This window comes from Echinops telfairi, unplaced genomic scaffold (assembly GCF_000313985.2).
Source record: "Echinops telfairi isolate 266 unplaced genomic scaffold, ASM31398v2 ScPeMD7_25;HRSCAF=90, whole genome shotgun sequence".
NCBI classification, from domain to species: domain Eukaryota; kingdom Metazoa; phylum Chordata; class Mammalia; order Afrosoricida; family Tenrecidae; genus Echinops; species Echinops telfairi.
In genome coordinates, this window is record NW_022103922.1 from 26767789 (window position 1) to 26773462 (window position 5674).

A 5674-nucleotide genomic window follows, 5' to 3' on the forward strand; every position below is an offset into this window, starting at 1 on the left:
TACACACCTCCGGCCCTCTCTAGGCCCCGCCCCCGGAGGGAAGGAACCGGGCAGCGAGGACCGTTGACGCAAAGCGCGCCATCTTACACGCTGGCGGAATACGTCACCGCCGCACGCAGCTGCGTTTCCTAGCGGGACACCGTAGGTCACGCAGTTGGCGTTTGCGATTTTCAACGGCGTTACTGTCGACTCGTACTCGGGCGGGTGGGTTACTCCGTCTTCTTGTTCCAAGACCGCCCTGTAAGATGAATGTCGGTGCAAGGTGTAACCCATAGGCGAGTGGCCACCCGCGTCCGTACAAGGGGGAAGGGTGCAGCACTCCGGAAAAACGCAGCAGAGTTGGTGTTTAAGATTTAAGAATGGCTTTGCACTTCGCAGGTTGTGGATGTTCCACAGATGTTAGATGAAATCTTTTTTTTTTCTTTCTTATGCCACAATTCATGATTCTTACAACTTATGCCCAGGCTAGGTTGGTCAATTTCCTTCCCCAAATCTGTGATGAGCAATCACAACAAGTTTGTCTTCCTAGTACACGTAAACATTTTCTCTATAGTAATTTTCAGTTCTCTAAACGTCGTCTTTGCTAGTCTCACAATGTAGATGAACTAGATTAAAAAGATACTTTTGAAAAGATGTATACCGTTTTGTTTGTTGTGCAGTTTGATTCCTCCGTCCCTCCCTCTGTTTTCCTTTCTTGTTTTAACCTTGAGTTAAATGAGCCTTTTGGTCTGCAAGGGAGTATATTCTGATTACTCACTACCTTTGAAAAGCATTTAACGTTTTTCATGTTTCAAAATCAGGCAACACATTTTTATCCTTGACTGGGGACGAAATACATAAATGCCTCTCTCAAAGAACCTCCACAGAAATAGACTCCGTGTCTGCAAAGCTATGTTTATATCACGACCCCAAACACCGAGCTTCTATTGTGCATTTGGTACAGTGCTCATCAGCCTTTCTAACACTTCCTCCTTCCTCCTTCTTAAGGATAACAGAAACTGTGATTCACGTTTTACAGAAGACAGAGCTTGGGGTCACAGTGATTACTCACCCAAAGCTGGCTAGCTAGCACATTCATGCCATTTTTTGTGTGTGCAATATTGGAATCATTAAGTCTGAGGATATCAGGTAGGCCCAGAGTTTAGGACAGGTTCTGTACTTCTCAGATAACATTTTATGGGGAGTAATACTAACATTACCTGTTCAGAATAAGATTGGGACTCAGATTAAGTACTTCAGAGAGGAATACAGTGCCAAGAGCAGTTTGCCTAGAGATAAATAATTTCCCATGCCTCTAACAGCTTTTGGGTTAGTACGGTTTTATCTATATTACAAGAGAAAAAAAAATCGACCACTAAGGCCTAAATTCTGCACGACCATGAAAAATAAGATATACAGCAAAACTTGCAAACATTGGAACCTGCGTAAGGGAGAAACCTGTTATTGATGGAAAGCTCAACTATTTCCCCCTGAATAACAGGAAAATGATAGAAAAGTGGTAAGACTTCATCCTGTCAAAGGTAGAAAACTTGTTGGAAAAATAAGACTCTTTGCCAGCCGTAGCTCTCACAGGTTTCCATGTGTGACAATGGGTCTCTGCACACAAAATGTTTTGCAGCCAGTGTATGTACATCTTCTCAGATAGCTAAGCAAATAATTGTCAAGGTATTATGCATCAGTGCCTTGTATATCTTTTATTAGACTCCTACCTATCCCACTGCCGTTGAGTGGATTCCAACACAAAGTGACCCTGTGTAGGGTTTCCCAGACTGTTAATCATTATCAGAGCAGATAGCCTCATTTTTCTCCCTCCTAGTGGCTAATGGGTTTGAACCACAAACTTTGGAATTACCAACCCAATGCCTAACCCATAGCACTAGGTAGAAAAGCAGGTGGGAAAAAAAGGAATATGAGGTAGTCTTGTTCCATAGGACTTGTATTACTTGAAGAGGACAGATCTAGCACACATCCCTTCTTCAAAGAACTGAAAGGGAAACAATATTAAGTAACTAATCGTGGCATTTATTAGCAATGCCAAAGGATGGCTTGGGTGAGTGCCAGCCCTTATGCTCTCCAAACAGTGGGCCCACTCAAACCACTGCGAACCACTGTGCTGCATAAATGATAATAGAACTGACCATAGCAACACCCAGTGAAATCTGCGAGAGCTGGAACTGGATGGGACTGCCCTGTTTTCTGTGCCTGACAGTTGTTCACCTTTGATAGGGTGCAGTCTCACCACAAAAGGGAGCCCTGGTGGCATAGTGGTTAGGTGCTGGGCTACTAACCACAAGGTCAGCAGTTCAAAACCACCATCTGCTCCTCGGGAGAAAGACAAGGCTTTCTACTCCCATAGAGTTACAATCTCAGAACTCCACAGGGCAGTTGTACCCTACCCTAAAGGGTCACTATCAGTCTGGATCAACAACACAGTGAAGTGTTTTTTGAGTCTCCACTTGTCACTCTCTATTAGTGGAAAATATTTGAGATTCCCTTCTCTAACAGGTTCCGCCTTACAAACATGTAACTCATGTTTTACTCAAGCAGGAATCATGGTCTCCTACTTCTAGCCAAAATGATATCCCGGAAGTCCTACCTAGAAAATGGTGAACTACCCAACTATCTCCATTTAATCGATGAGCAATCAGGCCAAAAGGAGCACTACACCTAGGAGAAAAATAAAGCACACGGTTCAGAGCCTGGGCTCTGGAGTTGTTACTGGTAGAAGTATTACCTCTGTTTATGATTCGTGATGAAGCTTGGGACAAAGAATGTACCTTCCCTTTGCCTCAGGTACCTCAACTGCACGATGGAATATTAACCTTACAGAGTTGTGATGAGGCCCTTATGAGAGTCAACTAAGAATTTACAGTGTTGCATTTAACAAATGGTGCTGCTAATCTTAGTTTTAGTAACTATTCAGGGAGATAGAAGTAATAACCAACGGCTTCTAAGCCTAGTAAACTGTGGATGTATTTCTATATCTAATACGTCTGCTATCAGAGCCCAGGGACTTTTCCTGCTGCACCACAAATGTCAGTTATTGTCAGGAAGTCTCTCCCCCATCCTCTCTTCATTAATGCATTTCAGAAATGTTTTACATGCTGCTGTGAAGCTGGAACTGAGGACTCGTTGATTAGCTTCCATTTACCAAGATGATAGAAAATTAGATTTAACTGTGACTGGCATCTGAACACGGCTATCGGACATGGATGAGGAGCATTGCTGTATAAACCACAGTGCATTCACTTTTTTTAAATGATGAGATTTTATGTTGTTGCCTTAATTGTTGCAGGCTTATCAGTATGTACATTATGGTACATTACCTTTTGGTTGCAATATGAATGAGCCAACACCTAACTGAGGTCTTTCCAGTGGAAATCTTGTTTCCTAAATATGAGAAAGCTACTTCTGTAGGCAAGGCTGATATAAATGGTATAGAACACTCTAGTGGCTCCGTGTCTGGAGCCAACAGCCTGTAATTCTAATGATGCACAATGTGGGCAATGGCCCTGCAAGAAAATGTCATTAGAGTCTAATGTATATTCCCTTCCAGCTCCTCCTGGGACTCTAGATTCTATAAACAATAAGTCGATAAGTTTGGCATTGAGAACAGTCACACCTATGATCAAGTATTAACCCCTGTTGTTGTTGTTGTTGTTTAGGTTGTGCTTTGTACCTTGCAAGTTATAGCAAGTCCCAGAAGAGGGTGGTCAAGTCCTCGGGGGACAGAAATCTCTGTCTACTCCTTGCAGAGTCATAAAATCCACAGCTTGGAAAAGAACATATAAGAAGATAAGCACCATCTTCTTAGCCAAGTGTGTTAGCCTGGTTTCTCTAGAGAAATTTAAATCAAGAACATGGTCCACACAGTCGTAGAAGCAGGTAAGTCCAGTCTCATCCAAGGTCATGGGTGAGATGTCAAGTTGGAGGCTTCTCATGTGCCCTGGGATGACAAACCAGGAAGCAGGAAAACCAGATGCCGGCAGATGAAACCACTTAGTAGAGCAGGCTTGTGGCTGCAGAATCCGATGAATCCAAGGTTGGTAGTTTAGATGGCAGCTCCGCTGCTGGCTACCAGTGTCAGTAGGCAATACTGTGGGCCATTGGAAAAAGTCCACAGAACTGTGAGATGAGCCAGGTGCAAGATCCAAAGGCAACAGGAAGTAAACAAGCTCTCTAGATCATATACCAGCAATAGGCCACTCCCCTCCCCCCACCACTTGTCTGTCAGATTGGCATACTGTGGTGGCTTGTGTGTTGCTGTGATGCTGGAAGCTATGACACTGATATTCCAAACACCAGCAGGGTCACCCAGAGTGAACAGGTTTCAGTAAGGGCTTTCAGACCACGACCGTGAAGAAGGAATAGAGTTGAGTGGAGTGAAATGCTGAATATGGCTCTTCTACCCAAGGCTCTGTAACTCCCACCAAATGATTAGATGGGACTATGCAAATAGGGCTTCTGTAACATTAATAGAGAGGGTTGGTCAGTTGTGCCCATTCCCTGGCTATAAGGGTGAGCCATCTTTGAAGTCGCAGGGGAGAAGGAAAAACACTCAGGACCATTTTGGAAGACGACATCCAAGATCTTTTTCTGAAGTGACAAGGCCACTGAAACCACATGCATCTGAGTCTGTGGCATAGAGCTTCCTATTTCTCATGTGGCCTGAGATGGTGGAAGTGTGGGACAGAGCGACAGGCAGGCTGGTTTCCTAGCCGTTGGAGGAAAGGTCAAGGGACCAAAAGGCTGAGAGACTGAGGACCCGAGAGAAACATGGTTACCACATGGATTAAAGGTTGAGGACAGGAGAGAGATACTTGACTGCTAGCCGAGGACACTAATGACTGTGCCCTTAACGTCTGCTGATCTTCACTTGTAGTAACCTATTAACTACCCTAATAACCTCCCTTAACCATTGTAAAGAATTATTGAGCCCAGCAGAGGTGTAGAATGGCCAAGAGGAGTGGTTAGTGTCAAAATTGGTAAAGAAGGTTGAAGGGTGGAGGCATGTCTGCCTCTAGCCTCGTGGCAATAGGAAAACCAGAGGAGGTCATATATGTCCACCTCCATTCTTGTCATTGCAAGGCTGTCAACTTCAGAGGAATTAGCCACTGAAAACCTATGGATAGCAGTAGAACATTGTCACATGTAGTGCCACAAGATGAGCCCCTCAGGTCTGAAGACATTCAGAATAAGACTGAGGACGAACTGTCTTCTCAAAGTAGAGTTGACTGTAATGACGTGGATAGAGTAAAGCCTTTGGACATAAAGTTTTCAGGACTTTCATTTGATGGTGCAATGTGACTCAAAATGAGAATAATCAGCTGCAAACATCTATTAATGATTGGAACTTGGAGTGTATGAAGTATGAGTCTAGGAAAATTGGAAGTAGTCAAAAGTGAAATGGATTGATATCCTTGGCTACAGTGAGCTGAAATGGACTAGCTTTGGCCATTTTGAAACAGAACATCATATGCTTTACTGTGCACATGATGTGCATGTAATATCAAGAGGAATGACATTGTGTTCATCATTCAAGGGACATTTAAAGATCTATCTTGAAGTACAATGCTGTCTGTGATAGGATAATATCTATCCCCCCAAAAGGAAATCCAGTCAATACACATTATTCAAATTTATGCACCAACAACTAAAGCTAGTGATGCAGGAA